Source organism: Danio rerio, chromosome 25, assembly GCF_049306965.1.
Source record: "Danio rerio strain Tuebingen ecotype United States chromosome 25, GRCz12tu, whole genome shotgun sequence".
Classification (NCBI taxonomy): domain Eukaryota; kingdom Metazoa; phylum Chordata; class Actinopteri; order Cypriniformes; family Danionidae; genus Danio; species Danio rerio.
Genome location: NC_133200.1, coordinates 14097342 through 14115195, shown reverse-complemented (window position 1 = coordinate 14115195; position 17854 = coordinate 14097342). Strand labels below are relative to the sequence as shown.

Here is a 17854-nt window from a genome sequence, read left to right as displayed (position 1 = left end):
TCGTATCAGCACCAAAATTGGGTGGTGTTATCTGAAAGCCCTAGCAATGATATATTGTGGAGATCTAGAGTTTTCGCAGAGGGGCGTGTCCGTGGCGGCATGACAAACCTCAACGCTTCGCCATGGAACAGGAAGTCCTTATAACTCAACCACACAATGTCCGATCTGCCTAAAACTTCACATGGTTGATAAAAGTCTTCTCCTGAACACATCCACATAACAATAATGAAGTGGGCGTGGCAAAATGACTCGACAGCGCCACCTATAAAAATTAAACGGACGAGCCCCTGATCTACGAATCACGCACATGCACGAAAATTGGCACACACCTCAAACACGCCAAAACATACGAAAAAGTCTCTTGGAGCCATATCTCAAACCCAACAGGAAGTTGGATATTTTTGACTTCCTGCGGTGAAAAAGTGGCGTTTTTGCCATTTTCAGGCGTTGTATTTTAACGAACTCCTCCTAGGGATTTTATCCGATCGACACCAAAATTAGGTTTTGTCATCTAAAGGCCTTGGCGATGTTAAATTGCGAAGCTTTAGAGTTTTCGTCGATGGGCGTGTCCGTGGCGGCCTCGCAAACTTTGACGATTCGCCACAAAACAGGAAGTCGTTATAACTCAGGCATGCTTTATCCGATCTGCCTCAAAATTCACACATTTGATAACAGTCCTGACCTGAATACGTTTGTATAATGATATCCGGATAGAGTTATAGCGCCACCTGCTGGCCACAGGAAATGACGTTTTACATTGTAATATACTCCTTCCGCAAACTTTATTATATCAGCACCAAATTTGAGCTATGTTATTTGAAAGCTCTAGCAATGATATATTGTGAAGATCTAGAGATTTTGCAGAAGGGCGTGTCCGTGGCGGCATGACAAACCTCAACGCTTCGCCATGGAACAGGAATTCCTTATAACTCAAACACACAATGTCTGATCTGCCTAAAACTTCAAATGATTGATAAAAGTCCTCTCCTGAACACATCCACATAACAATATTGAGTCAGTCATAGCGCCACCTGCTGGCAGAAGGTAGTTTGGCTTGTAACTCGGCCACACAATGTCTGATCTGCCTGAAACTTCACATGGTTGATGAAAGTCCTCTCTTGAGCACATCTACATAATAATATTGAGTCAGAGTCATAGCGCCACCTGCTGGCAGAAGAAATTTTGGCTTGTAACTCGGCCACACAATGTCAGATCTGCCTAAAATGTCACATGGTTGATGAAAGTCCTCTCCTAAACACATCTACATAATAATATTGAGTCTTTCATAGCGCCACCTGCTGGCAGAATGTAGTTTGTCTTAAAACACAGTCTCCACACAATCTCTGATCTGCCTGAAACTTCACATGGTTGATAAAAGTCCGCTCCTGAACACATCCACATAACAATATTGAGTCAGTCATAACGCCACCTGCTGGCAGAAGGTAGTTTGGCTTATAACTCAGCCACACAATGTCCCATGTGCCTGAAACTTCACATGGTTGATAAGATTCCTCTCCGGAAGACATCTACATGCCAATCTTAAGTCACAGTTATAGCGCCACCTGCTGACAGGAGGAAGTTTGGCATAAATCTGTGATTCTCTTAGATCTTTTTTTTATATATTGGCTTAAATTAATATTGTTCGCTGTTCTCTGTCATCGTAAGGTCACCAGGCGGCGGTGAGCCCGGGTGCGAGGTCCCTATCATCGCTGCTTGCAGCTTTAATTAGGGACCGAGCACCGAAACGGTGCGTAGGCCCTATTGGAATTGCTCCGTTTTTTATTATTATTATTATTATTATTATTATTATTATTATTCCGCCCCCTATCGGGGCACTTTTGAGGGTCTAAACATGCCCGAAAACTCATGAAAATTTGCACACACACCAAACCCGGTGTAAATAGCAGGTTGATATGGGTCTCGGAAGTGGGCGTGGCAAAATGACTCGACAGCGCCACCTAGGAAAATTAAACGGACGAGCCCCCGATCCACGAATCACACACATGCACGAAAATTGGCACACACCTCAAACACGCCAAAACATACGAAAAAGTCTCTTGGAGCCATATCTCAAACCCAACAGGAAGTCAGATATTTTTGACTTCCTGCGGCGAAAAAGTGGCGTTTTTGCCATTTCCAGGCGTTGTATTTTAACGAACTCCTCCTAGGGATTTTATCCGATCGACACCAAAATTGGGTTTTGTCATCTAAAGGCCTTGGCGATGTTAAATTGCGAAGCTTTAGAGTTTTCGTCGATGGGCGTGTCCGTGGCGGCCTCGCAAACTTTGACGATTCGCCACAAAACAGGAAGTCGTTATAACTCAGGCATGCATTACCCGATCTGCCTCAAAAATCACACGTTTGATAAGAGTCCTGACCTGAACACGTTTACATGCCAATATCCAGATACAGAAATAGCGCCACCTACTGGCCACAGGAAATGACATGTTTTACACTGTAACAAACTCCTCCCACAAATTTTATGGTATCAGCACCAAAATTGAGTGGTGTCATCTGAAAGCTCTATCGGTGATATATTGTAAAGATCTAGAGTTTTTGCAGAGGGGTGTGTCCGTGGCGGCATGACAAACCTCAACGCTTCGCCAAGGAACAGGAAGTCCTCATAACTCAACCACACAAAGTCTGATCAGCCTGAAACTTCATATGGTTGATATACGTCATCTCTTGAACACATCCACATAACAATATTGAAGTGGGCGTGGCAAAATGACTCGACAGCGCCACCTAGAAAAATTAAACGGACGAGCCCCTGATCTACGAATCACGCACATGCGCGAAAATTGGCACACACCTCAAACACTCCAAAACATACAAAAAAGTCTCTTGGAGCCATATCTCAAACCCAACAGGAAGTCGGATATTTTTAACTTCCTGCTGCAAAAAAGTGGCATTTTTGCCATTTCCAGGCGTTGTATCTTAACGAACTCCTCCTAGGGATTTTATGCTATCGACACCAAAATTGGGTTTTGTCATCTAAAGGCCTTGGCGATGTTAAATTGCGGAGCTTTATAGTTTTTGTCGATGGGCGTGTCCGTGGCGGCCCCGCAAACTTTGACGATTCGCCACAAAACCGGAAGTCATTATAACTTAGGCATGCATTATCCGATCTGCCTCAAAATTCACATGTTTAATAAGAGTCCAGACCAGAACACGTTTACATGCCAATATCCAGATACAGTTATAGCGCCACCTGCTGGCCACAGGAAATGTCATGATTTACAGAGTAATAAACTCCTCCCACTATTTTTTTTTGTATCAGCACCAAGTTTGGTGGGTTGTTATCTGAAAGCTTAAGTGATGACATATTGTCAAGATCTAGAGTCTTTGCAGAGGGGCGTGTCCGTGGCGGCATAACAAACCTCAACACTTCGCCGTGGAACAGGAAGTCCTTATCTCAACCACACAAAGTCAGATCAGCCTGAAACTTCACATGGCTCATAAAAGTCCTCTTCTGAACACATCACCAAAACAGTAATGAGTCAGTCATAACGCCACCTGCTGGCAGAAGGTAGAGAGGCTTATAACTCAGCCAAACAACATCCGATCTGCCTGAAACTTCACATGGTTGATTAAATTCCATTACTGAAGGCATCTACATGCCAATCTTAAGTCACAGTTATAGCGCCACCTGCTGGCAGATGGTAGTTTGCATTATAACTCAACCACACAAAGTCCGATCTGCCTGAAAGTTCACATGGTTGATAAAAGTCCTCTCCTGAACACATCTACATAACAACATTGAGTCTGTCGTAGCGCCACCTGCTGACAAAAGGCAGTTTGGCTTATAACTCAGCTAAACAATGTTCGATCTGCCTGAAACTTCACATGGTTGATAAGATTCCTCTCCTGGTGACATCTACATGCCAATCTTGAGTTACAGTCATAGCGCCACCTGCTGAGAGGAGGAGGTTTGGCATAAATTGTGATTTTCTTAGATTTTTTTAATTTATTGGCTTAAATTAATATTGTTCGCTGTTCTCTGTCATCGTAAGGTCACCGGGCGGCGGTGAGCCCGGGTGCGAGGTCCCTATCATCGCTGCTTGCAGCTTTAATTATTATTATTATTATTATTCCGCCCCCTATCGGGGCACTTTTGAGGGTCTAAACATGCCCGAAAACTCATGAAAATTTGCACACACACCAAACGCGGTGTAAATAGCAGGTTGATATGGGTCTCGGAAGTGGGCGTGGCAAAATGACTCGACAGCGCCACCTAGAAAAATTAAACGGACGAGCCCCCGATACACAAATCACGCACATGCACAAAAATTGGCACACACCTCAAACATGCCAAACCATACGAAAAAGTCTCTTGGAGCCATATCTCAAACCCAACAGGAAGTCGGATATTTTTAACTTCCTGCGGCGAAAAAGTGGTGTTTTTGCCATTTCCAGGCGTTGTATTTTAACGAACTCCTCCTAGGGATTTTATCCGATCGACACCAAAATTGGGTTTTGTCATCTAAAGGCCTTGGCGATGTTAAATTGCGAAGCTTTAGAGTTTTTGTCGATGGGCGTGTCCGTGGCGCCCTCGCAAACTTTAATGATTCACCACAAAACAGGAAGTCGTTATAACTCAGGCATGCATTATCAGATCTGCCTCAAAATTCACACGCTTGATAAGCGTCCTGACCTGAACACGTTTACATGCCAATATCCAGATATAGTTATAGCGCCACCTGCTGGCCACAGGAAATGACATGATTTACGGAGTAATAAACTCCTCCCACAAATTTTTTCGTATCAGCACCAAATTTGGGTGGTGTTATTTGAAAGCTCTAGCAATGATATATTGTGAAGATCTAGAGTTTTCGCAGAGGGGCGTGTCCGTGGCGGTATGACAAACCTCAACGCTTCGCCATGGAACAGGAAGTCCTTATAACTCAACCACACAATGTCCGATCTGCCTGAAACTTCACATGGTTGATAAACGTCATCTCTTGAACACATCCACATAACAATATTGAAGTGGGCGTGGCAAAATGACTCGACAGCGCCACCTACAAAAATTAAACGGACGAGCCCCCGAGCTACGAATCACGCACATGCACGAAAATTGGCACACACCTTAAACATGCCAAAACATACGAAAAAGTCTCTTGGAGCCATATCTCAAACCTAACAGGAAGTCAGATATTATTAACTTCCTGCGGCGAAAAAGTGGCATTTTTGCCATTTCCAGGCGTTGTATTTTAACGAACTCCTCCTAGGGATTTTATCCGATCGACACCAAAATTGGGTTTTATCATCTAAAGGCCTTGGCGATGTTAAATTGCGAAGCTTTAGAGTTTTTGTCGATGGGCGTGTCCGTGGCGGCCTCGCAAACTTTGATGATTCGCCACAAAACAGGAAGTCGTTATAACTCAGGCATGCATTATCAGATCTGCCTCAAAATTCACACATTTAATAACAGTCCTGACCTGATCAGGTTTACGTGCCGATATCCAGTTACAGTTATAGCGCCACCTGCTGGCCACAGGAAATGACATGTTTGACACTGTAACAAACTCCTCCCACAAACTTTCCCGTATCAGCACCAAAATAGAGTCGTGTCATCTGAAAGCTCTAGCGATGATATATTGTAAAGATCTAGAGTTTTTGCAGAGGGACGTGTCTGTGGTGGCATGACAAACCTCAACGCTTCGCCATGGAACAGGAAGTCCTTATAACTCTACCATACAATGTCCGATTTGCCTGAAACTTCACATGATTGATAAAAGTCCTCTCCTGAACACATCTACATAACAATATTGAGTCAGTAATAATGCCATCTGCTGGCAGAAGGTAGTTTGGCTTGTAACTCGGCCATACAATGTCCGATCTGTCTAAATTGTCACACGCTTGATAAGAGTCCTGACCTGAACACGTTTACATATCGATATCCAGATAGAGTTATAGCGCCACCTGCTGGCCACAGGAAATGACATGATTTACAGAGTAACAAACTCCTCCCACAAACTTTATCGTATCAGCACCAAATTTGAGTGGTGTCATCTGAAAGCTGTATCGGTGATATATTGTGAAGATTTCGAGTTTTCACCGAGGGGTGTGTCTGTGGCGGCATGACAAACCTCAACACTTCGCCATGGAACAGGAAGTCCTTCTAACTCAACCACACAATATCTGATCTGCCTGAAACTTCACAAGATTGATAAAAGTCCGCTCCTGAACACATCTACATAACAATATTGAGTCAGTCATAACGCCACCTGCTGGCAGAAGGTAGTTTGGCTTATAACTCAACCACACAATGTCCCATGTGCCTGAAACGTCACATGGTTGATAAGATTCCTCTCCAGAAGACATCTACATGCCAATCTTGAGTCACAGTTATAGTGCCACCTGCTGACAGGAGGAAGTTTGGCATAAATCTGTGATTTTCTTAAATTTTTCAAATAATATTGGCTTAAATTATTATTGTTCGCTGTTCTCTGTCATCGTAAGGTCACCGGGCGGCGGTGAGCCCGGGTGCGAGGTCCCTATCATCGCTGCTTGCAGCTTTAATTATTATTATTATTATTATTCCGCCCCCTATCGGGGCACTTTTGAGGGTCTAAACATGCCCGAAAACTCATGAAAATTTGCACGCACACCAAACGCGGTGTAAATAGCAGGTTGATATGGGTCTCGGAAGTGGGCGTGGCAAAATGGCTCGACAGCGCCACCTAGAAAAATTAAACGGACGAGCCCCCGATACACGAATCACGCACATGCACGAAAATTGGCACACACCTCAAACATGCCAAACCATACGAAAAAGTCTCTTGGAGCCATATCTTAAACCCAACAGGAAGTCAGATATTTTTAACTTCCTGCGGCGAAAAAGTGGCATTTTTGCCATTTCCAGGCGTTGTATTTTAACGAACTCCTCCTAGGGATTTTATCCGATCGACACCAAAATTAGGTTTTGTCATCTAAAGGCCTTGGCGATGTTAAATTGCGAAGCTTTAGAGTTTTCGTCGATGGGCGTGTCCGTGGCGGCCTCGCAAACTTTGACGATTCGTCACAAAACAGGAAGTCGGTATAACTCAGGCATGCATTATCCGATCTGCCTCAAAAGTCACACGCTTCATAAGAGTCCTGACCTGAACACGTTTACATGCCGATATCCAGATATAGTTATAGCGCCACCTGCTGGCCACAGGAAATGACAAGATTTACGGAGTAACAAACTCCTCCCACAAATTTTTTCGCATCAGCACCAAATTTGTTTGGTGTTATCTGAAAGCTCTACCAATGATATATTGTGAAAATCTAGAGTTTTCGCGGAGGGGCGTGTCCGTTGCGGCATGATAAACCTCAACGCTTCGCAATGGAACAGGAAGTCCTTATAACTCAACCACACAATGTCTGATCAGCCTGAAACTTCACATGGTTGATTAAAATCCTCTCCTGAACACATCTACATGCCAATGTTGAGTCACAGTCATAGCGCCACCTACTGGCAACAAGAAATTACTTATAACTCAGCCAAACAATGTCCGATCTGCCTGAAAATTCACATGGTTGATAAGATTCCTCTCCTGAACAGATCTACATGCCAATATTGAGTCTGTCATAGCGCCACCTGCTGGCAAAAGGTAGTTTGGCTTATAACTCAGCCACACAATGCCTGATCTGTCTGAAACTTCACATGGTTGATAAGATTCCTGCATTGAAGGCATCTACATACCAATATTGAGTCACAGTCATAGCGCCACACGCTGACAGGAGGAAGTTTGGCATAAATCTGTGATTTTCTCAGGTTCTTTATATATATCGGCTTAAAATATTATTGTTCGCTGTTTTCTGTCATACTGAGGCCACCGGGCGGTGGTGAGCCCGGGTGCGAGGTCCCTATCATCGCTGCTTGCAGCTTTAATTATTATTCTTCTTCTTCTTCCGCGGAATGAATCGCGGTTTAGAGGGGCTAAACATGCCCGAAAACTCACACAACTTTGCACACGCCTCAGAAGTGGCGAAAATTTACGTTTGTTATGGGCTTCGGAAGTGGGCGTGGCAAAATGACTCGACAGCGCCACCTAGAAAATTTTAACGGACGAGCCCCCGATCCACGAATCACGCACATGCACGAAAATTGGCACACACCTCAAACACACCAAAACATACGAAAAAGTCTCTTGGAACCATATCTCAAACCCAACAGGAAGTCGGATATTTTTAACTTCCTGCGGCGAAAAAGTGGCGTTTTTGCCATTTCCAGGCGTTGTATTTTAACGAACTCCTCCTAGGGATTTTATCTGATAAACACCAAAATTGGGTTTTGTCATCTAAAGGCCTTGGCGATGTTAAATTGCGAAGCTTTAGAGTTTTCGTCGATGGGCGTGTCCATGGCGACCTCGCAAACTTGGACGATTCGCCACAAAACAGGAAGTCGTTATAACTCAGGCATGCGTTATCAGATCTGCCTCAAAATTCACACGATTGATAAGCGTCCTGACCTGAACACGTTTACATGCCACTATTCAGATACAGTTACAGCGCCACCTGCTGGCCACAGGAAATGACATGATTTACGGAGTTATAAACTCCTCCCACAAATTTTATCGTATCAGCACCAAAATTGAGTGGTGTTATCTGAAAGCTCTAGCGATGTTATATTGTGAAGATCTAGAGTTTTCGCAGAGGGGCGTGTCCGTGGCGGTATGACAAACCTCAACGCTTCGTCATGGAACAGGAAGTCCTTATAACACAACCACACAATGTCCGATCTGGCTGAAACTCCACATGGTTGATAAACGTCATCTCTTAAACACATCCACATAACAATATTAAAGTGGGCGTGGCAAAATGACTCGACAGCGCCACCTAGAAAATTTTAACGGACGAGCCCCCGATCCACGAATCACGCACATGCACGAAAATTGGCACACACCTCAAACACACCAAAACATACGAAAAAGTCTCTTGGAACCATATCTCAAACCCAACAGGAAGTCGGATATTTTTAACTTCCTGCGGCGAAAAAGTGGCGTTTTTGCCATTTCCAGGCGTTGTATTTTAACGAACTCCTCCTAGGGATTTTATCTGATAAACACCAAAATTGGGTTTTGTCATCTAAAGGCCTTGGCGATGTTAAATTGCGAAGCTTTAGAGTTTTCGTCGATGGGCGTGTCCATGGCGACCTCGCAAACTTGGACGATTCGCCACAAAACAGGAAGTCGTTATAACTCAGGCATGCGTTATCAGATCTGCCTCAAAATTCACACGCTTGATAAGCGTCCTGACCTGAACACGTTTACATGCCACTATTCAGATACAGTTACAGCGCCACCTGCTGGCCACAGGAAATGACATGATTTACGGAGTTATAAACTCCTCCCACAAATTTTATCGTATCAGCACCAAAATTGAGTGGTGTTATCTGAAAGCTCTAGCGATGTTATATTGTGAAGATCTAGAGTTTTCGCAGAGGGGCGTGTCCGTGGCGGTATGACAAACCTCAACGCTTCGTCATGGAACAGGAAGTCCTTATAACACAACCACACAATGTCCGATCTGGCTGAAACTCCACATGGTTGATAAACGTCATCTCTTAAACACATCCACATAACAATATTAAAGTGGGCGTGGCAAAATGACTCGACAGCGCCACCTAGAAAAATTAAACGGATGAGCCCCCGATCTACGAATCACGCACATGCACAAAAATTGGCACACACCTCAAACATGGCAAAACATACGAAAAAGTCTCTTGGAGCCATATCTCAAACCCAACAGGAAGTCGGATATTTTTAACTTCCTGTGGCGAAAAAGTGGCGCTTTTGCCATTTTCAGGCGCTGTATTTTAACGAACTCCTCCTAGGGATTTTATCTGATAAACACCAAAATTGGGTTTTGTCATCTTAAAGCCTTGGTGATGTTAAATTGCGAAGCTTTAGAGTTTTCATCGATGGGCGTGTCCGTGGCGGCCTCGCAAACTTTGATGATTCGCCACAAAACAGGAAGTCTTTATAACTCAGGGATGCATTATTCGATCTGCCTCAAAATTCACACATTTAATAACAGTCCTGACCTGATCCGGTTTACGTGCCGATATCCAGTTACAGTTATAGCGCCACCTGCTGGCCACAGGAAATGTTATGTTTGACACTGTAACAAACTCCTCCAACAAACTTTCCTGTATCAGCACCAAAATAGATTGGTGTCATCTGAAAGCTCTAGCGATGATATATTGTAAAGATCTAGAGTTTTTGCAAAGGGGCGTGTCTGTGGTGGCATGACAAACCTCAACGCTTCGCCATGGAACAAGAATTTCTTATAACTCAACCACACAATGTCTGATCTGCCTGAAACTTCACATGATTGATAAAAGTCCTCTCCTGAACACATCCACATAACAATATTGAGTCAGTCATAGCGCCACCTGCTGGCAGAAGATAGTTTGGCTTATAACTCAGTCACACAAAGTCTGACCAGCCTGAAAATTTACATGGTTGATTAAAATCCTCTTCTGAAGACATCTACATGCCAATATCGAGTCACAGTCATAGCGCCACCTGCTGGCAACAGGAAATTACATAAAACTCAGCTAAACAATGTCCGATCTGGCTAAAAATTCACATGGTTGATAAGATTCCTCTACTGAAGGCATCTACATGCAAATCTTGAGTCACAGTCATAGCGCCACCTGCTGACAAGAGGAAGTTTGTCATGAATGTTCGATTTTCTCAGGTTCATTATATAAATCGGCTTAAATTATTATTGTTTGCTGTTCTCTGTCATCCTGAGGCCACTGGGCGGCGGTGAGCCCGGGTGCGAGGTCCCTATCATCGCTGCTTGCAGCTTTAATTAGGGACCGAGCACCGAACGGTGCAAGGCCCTATTGGAATTGCTCCGTTTATTATTATTCTTCTTCTTCTTCCGCGGAATGAATCGCGGTTTTGAGGGGCTAAACATGCCCGAAAACTCACGCAACTTTGCACACGCCTCAGAAGTGGCGAAAATTTACGTTTGTTATGGGCTTCGGAAGTGGGTGTGGCAAAATGACTCGACAGCGCCACCTAGAAAAATTAAACGGACGAGCCCCCGATACACAAATCACGCACATGCACGAAAATTGGCACACACCTTAAACATGGCAAAACATACGAAAAAGTCTCTTGGAGCCATATCTCAAACCCAACAGGAAGTCGGATATATTTAACATCCTGCGGCGAAAAAGTGGCATTTTTGCCATTTCCAGGCGTTGTATTTTAACGAACTCCTCCTAGGGATTTTATCCGATCGACACCAAAATTGGGTTTTGTCATCTAAAGGCCTTGGCGATGTTAAATTGCGAAGCTTTAGAGTTTTCATCGATGGGCGTGTCCGTGGCGGCCTCGCAAACTTTGATGATTCGCCACAAAACAGGAAGTCATTATAACTCAGGCATGCATTATCCGATCTGCCTCAAAATTCACAGGTTTGATAAGAGTCCTGACCTGAACACGTTTACATGCCAATATCCAGATACAGAAATAGCGCCACCTGCTGGCCACAGGAAATGACATGTTTTACACTGTACCAAACTAACTCCCACAAATTCTATCGTATCAGCACCAAATTTGGGTTGTGTTATCTGAAAGCTCTAGCGATGATATATTGTGAAGATTTAGAGTTTTCGCAGAGGGGCGTGTCCGTGGCGGCATGACAAACCTCAACGCTTCGCCATGGAACAGAAAGTCCTTATAACTCAACCACACAAAGTCTGATCTGCCTGAAACTTCACATGGTTGATAAAAGTCCTCTCCTGAACACATTCCCATAAAATAATTGAAGTGGGCGTGGCAAAATGACTCAACAGCGCCACCTATAAAAATTTAACGGACGAGCCCCCGATCTACGAATCATGCACATGCACGAAAACTGGCACACACCTCAAACAAGCCAAAACATACGAAAAAGTCTCTTGGAGCCATATCTCAAACCCAACAGGAAGTAGGATATTTTTAACTTCCTGCGCCAAAAAAGTGGCATTTTTGCCATTTCCAGGCGTTGTATCTTAACGAACTCCTCCTAGAGAATTTATCCGATCAACACCAAAATTGGGTTTTTGTCATCTAAAGGTTTTGGCAATGTTAAATTGTGAAGCTTTTGAGTTTTCGTGGATGGGCGTGTCCTTGGCGGCCTCGCAAACTTTGACAATTCGCCACAAAACAGGAAGTCGTTATAACTCAGGCATGCATTATCCGACCTGCCTCAAAATTCACAGGTTTGATGACAGTCCTGACCTGAACACGTTTACATGCCAATATCCAGATACAGTTACAGCGCCACCTGCTGGCCACAGGAAACGACATGATTTACGGAGTTATAAACTCCTCCCACAAATTTTATCGTATCAACACCAAAATTGAGTGGTGTCATCTGAAAGCTCTAGCGATGATATATTGTAAAGATCTAGAGTTTTTGCAGAGGGGCGTGTCTGTGGTGGCATGACAAACCTCAACGCTTCGCCATGGAACAGGAATTTCTTATAACTCAACCACACAATGTCTGATCTGCCTGAAACTTCACATGGTTGATAAAAGTCCTCTCCTGAACACATCCACATAACAATATTGAGTCAGTCATAGCGCCACCTGCTGGCAGAAGGTAGTTTGACTTATAACTCAGCCACACAATGTCCCATGTGCCTGAAACTTCACATGGTTGATGAAAGTCCTCTCTTGAGCACATCTACATAGTAATATTGAGTCAGAGTCATAGCGCCACCTGCTGGCAGAAGGAATTTTGGCTTGTAACTCGGCCACACAATGTCAGATCTGCCTAAAATGTCACATGGTTGATGAAAGTCCTCTCCTGAACACATCCACATAACAATATTGAGTCAGTCATAACGCCACCTGCTGGCAGAAGGTAGTTTGGCTTATAACTCAGCCACACAATGTCCCATGTGCCTGAAACTTCACATGGTTGATAAGATTCCTCTCCGGAAGACATCTACATGCCAATCTTAAGTCACAGTTATAGCGCCACCTGCTGACAGGAGGAAGTTTGGCATAAATCTGTGATTTTCTTAGATTTTTTTTATATATTGGCTTAAATTAATATTGTTCGCTGTTCTCTGTCATCGTAAGGTCAACAGGCGACGGTGAGCCCGGGTGCGAGGTCCCTATCATCGCTGCTTGCAGCTTTAATTAGGGACCGAGCACCGAAACGGTGCGTAGGCCCTATTGGAATTGCTCCGTTTTTTATTATTATTATTATTATTATTATTCCGCCCCCTATCGGGGCACTTTTGAGGGTCTAAACATGCCCGAAAACTCATGAAAAATTGCACACACACCAAACCCGGTGTAAATAGCAGGTTGATATAGGTCTCGGAAGTGGGCGTGGCAAAATGACTCGACAGCGCCACCTAGAAAAATTTAACGGACGAGCCCCCGATCCACGAATAACACACATGCACGAAAATTGGCACACACCTCAAACACGCCAAAACACACGAAAAAGTCTCTTGGAGCCATATCTCAAACCCAACAGGAAGTCGGATATTTTTGACTTCCTGCGGTGAAAAAGTGGCGTTTTTGCCATTTCCAAGCGTTGTATTTTAACGAACTCCTCCCAGGGATTTTATCCGATCGACACCAAAATTGGGTTTTGTCATCTAAAGGCCTTGGCAATGTTAAATTGCGAAGCTTTAGAGTTTTCGTCGATGGGCGTGTCCGTGGCGGCCTCGCAAACTTTGACAATTCGCCACAAAACAGGAAGTCTTTATAACTCAGGCATGCATTATCAGATCTGCCTCAAAATTCACACGCTTGATGAGAGTCCTGACCTGAACACGTTTATATGCCAATATCCAGATAAAGTTATAGCGCCACCTGCTGGCCACAGGAAATGACATGTTTTACAGTGTAACAAACTCCTCCCACAAATTTTTTCTTATCAGCACCAAATTTGAGTGGTGTCATCTGAAAGCTCTATCGGTGATATATTGTGAAGATCTAGAGTTTTTGCAGAGGGGCGTGTCCGTGGCGCCATGACAAACCTCAACGCTTCGCCATGGAACAGGAAGTCCTTATAACTCAACCACACAATGTCCGATCTGCCTGAAACTTCACATGGTTGATAAAAGTCCTCTCCTGAACACATCCACATGACAATATTGAAGTGGGCGTGGCAAATTGACTCAACAGCGCCACCTGCAAAAATTAATCGGACGAGCCCCTGATCTATGAATCACGCACATGCACGAAAATTGGCACACACCTCAAACATGCCAAACCATACGAAAAAGTCTCTTGGAGCCATATCTCAAACCCAACAGGAAGTCGGATATTTTTAACTTCCTGCGGCGAAAAAGTGGCATTTTTGCCATTTCCAGGCGTTGTATTTTAACGAACTCCTCCTAGGGATTTTATCCGATCGACACCAAAATTGGGTTTTGTCATCTACAGGCCTTGGCGATGTTAAATTGCGAAGCTTTAGAGTTTTCGTCGATGGGCGTGTCCGTGGCGGCCTCGCAAATTTTGAAGATTCGCCACAAAACAGGAAGTCGTTATAACTCAGGCATGCATTATCCGATCTGCCTCAAAATTCACACGTTTGATAAGAGTCCTGACCTGAACACGTTTAAATGCCGATATCTATATACAGATATAGCGCCACCTGCTGGCCACAGGAAATTACACGATTTACAGAGTAATAAACTCCTCCCACAAATTTTTTTCGTATCAGCACTAAATTTGGTTGGTTGTTATCTGAAAGCTCTAGCGATGATATATTGTAAAGATCTAGAGTTTTTGCAGAGGGGCGTGTGTGTGGTGGCATGACAAACCTCAACGCTTCGCCATGGAACAGGAAGTACTTATAACTCAACCACACAATGTCTGATCTGCCTGAAACTTCACATGATTGATAAAAGTCCTCTTTTGAACACATCTACATAACAATATTGAGTCAGTCATAGCGCCACCTGCTGGCAGAAGGTAGTTTGGCTTGTAACTCGGCCACACAATGTCCGATCTGTCTGAAACTTCACATGGTTGATGAAAGTCCTCTCTTGAGCACATCTACATAATAATATTGAGTCAGAGTCATAGCGCCACCTGCTGGCAGAAGAAATTTTGGCTTGTAACTCGGCCACACAATGTCAGATCTGCCTAAAATGTCACATGGTTGATGAAAGTCCTCTCCTAAACACATCTACATAATAATATTGAGTCTTTCATAGCGCCACCTGCTGACAGAATGTAGTTTGTCTTAAAACACAATCTCCACACAATCTCTGATCTGCCTAAAACTTCACATGGTTGATAAAAGTCCGCTCCTGAACACATCCATATAACAATATTGAGTCAGTCATAACGCCACCTGCTGGCAGAAGGTAGTTTGGCTTATAACTCAGCCACACAATGTCCTATGTGCCTGAAACTTCACATGGTTGATAAGATTCCTCTCCGGAAGACATCTACATGCCAATCTTAAGTCACAGTTATAGCGCCACCTGCTGACAGGAGGAAGTTTGGCATAAATCTGTGATTTTCTTAGATCTTTTTTTATATAATGGCTTAAATTATTATTGTTCGCTGTTCTCTGTCATCGTAAGGTCACCGGGCGACGGTGAGCCCGGGTGCGAGGTCCCTATCATCGCTGCTTGCAGCTTTAATTATTATTATTATTATTATTCCGCCCCCTATCGGGGCACTTTTGAGGGTCTAAACATGCCCGAAAACTCATGAAAATTTGCACACACACCAAACGCGGTGTAAATAGCAGGTTGATATGGGTCTCGGAAGTGGGCGTGGCAAAATGACTCGACAGCGCCACCTAGAAAAATTAAACGGACGAGCCCCTGATACACGAATCACGCACATGCACGAAAATTGGCACACACCTCAAACATGCCAAACCATACGAAAAAGTCTCTTGGAGCCATATCTCAAACCCAACAGGAAGTCGGATATTTTTAACTTCCTGCGGCGAAAAAGTGGCGTTTTTGCCATTTCCAGGCGTTGTATTTTAACGAACTCCTCCTAGGGATTTTATCCAATCAACACCAAAATTGGGTTTTGTCATCTAAAGGCCTTGGCGATGTTAAATTGCGAAGCTTTAGAGTTTTCGTCGATGGGCGTGTCCGTAGCGCCCTCGCAAACTTTGATGATTCGCCACAAAACAGGAAGTCGTTATAACTCAGGCATGCATTATCAGATCTGCCTCAAAATTCACACGCTTGATAAGCGTCCTGACCTGAACACGTTTACATGCCAATATCCAGATATAGTTATAGCGCCACCTGCTGGCCACAGGAAATCAAATGATTTACGGAATAATAAACTCCTCCCACAAATTTTTTCGTATCAGCACCAAAATTGGGTAGTGTTATCTGAAAGCTCTAGCGGTGATATATTGTGAAGATTTAGAGTTTTCGGAGAGGGGCGTGTCCGTGGCGGTATGACAAACCTCAATGCTTCGCCATGGAACAGGAAGTCCTTATAACTCAACCACACAATGTCCGATCTGCCTGAAACTTCACATGGTTGATAAACGTCATCTCTTGAACACATCCACATAACAATATTGAAGTGGGCGTGGCAAAATGACTCGACAGCGCCACCTAGAAAAATTAAATGGACGAGCCCCCGAGCTACGAATCACGCACATGCACGAAAATTGGCACACACCTTAAACATGCCAAAACATACGAAAAAGTCTCTTGGAGCCATATCTCAAACCTAACAGGAAGTCGGATATTTTTAACTTCCTGCTGCATATAAGTGGCATTTTTGCCATTTCCAGGCGTTGTATCTTAACAAACTCCTCCTAGGGATTTTATGCTATCGACACCAAAATTGGGTTTTGTCATCTAAAGGCCTTGGCGATGTTAAATTGCGGAGCTTTATAGTTTTTGTCGATGGGCGTGTCCGTGGCGGCCCCGCAAACTTTGACGATTCGCCACAAAACCGGAAGTCATTATAACTTAGGCATGCATTATCCGATCTGCCTCAAAATTCACATGTTTAATAAGAGTCCAGACCAGAACACGTTTACATGCCAATATCCAGATACAGTTATAGCGCCACCTGCTGGCCACAGGAAATGTCATGATTTACAGAGTAATTAACTCCTCCCACAATTTTTTTGTGTATCAGCACCAAGTTTGGTGGGTTGGTATCTGAAAGCTTAAGTGATGATATATTGTCAAGATCTAGAGTTTTTGCAGAGGGGCGTGGCCGTGGCGGCATGACAAACCTCAACACTTCGCCGTGGAACAGGAAGTCCTTATATCTCAACCACACAAAGTCAGATCAGCCTGAAACTTCACATGGCTCATAAAAGTCCTCTTCTGAACACATCCCCAAAACAGTTATTAGTCAGTCATAACGCCACCTGCTGGCAGAAGGTAGATAGGCTTATAACTCAGCCAAACAACATCCGATCTGCCTGAAACTTCACATGGTTGATTAAATTCCATTACTGAAGGCATCTACATGCCAATCTTAAGTCACAGTTATAGCGCCACCTGCTGGCAGATGGTAGTTTGCATTATAACTCAACCACACAAAGTCCGATCTGCCTGAAAGTTCACATGGTTGATAAAAGTCCTCTCCTGAACACATCTACATAACAACATTGAGTCTGTCGTAGCGCCACCTGCTGACAAAAAGTAGTTTGGCTTGTAACTCAGCTAAACAATGTTCGATCTGCCTGAAACTTCACATGGTTGATAAGATTCCTCTCCTGGTGACATCTACATGCCAATCTTGAGTCACAGTCATAGCACCACCTGCTGAGAGGAGGAGGTTTGGCATAAATCGGTGATTTTCTTAGATTTTTTTAAACATATCGGCTTAAATTATTACTGTTCGCTGTTCTCTGTCATCCTGAGGCCACCGGGTGGCGGTGA

General features: G+C 43.9%; 1 long non-coding RNA gene across 1 annotated transcript; it reads right to left on the bottom strand.

Annotated features, from left to right (window-relative positions):
• Window positions 1-788: 788 nt before the first annotated feature.
• LOC141380923 (uncharacterized) lies at window positions 789-17401 on the bottom strand. Its single transcript, XR_012400299.1, has 3 exons — window positions 16565-17401; window positions 1353-5021; window positions 789-954 (listed from the first exon to the last, which is right to left on the bottom strand). It is a non-coding gene; the product is annotated as an uncharacterized lncRNA (long non-coding RNA).
• Window positions 17402-17854: the final 453 nt, after the last annotated feature.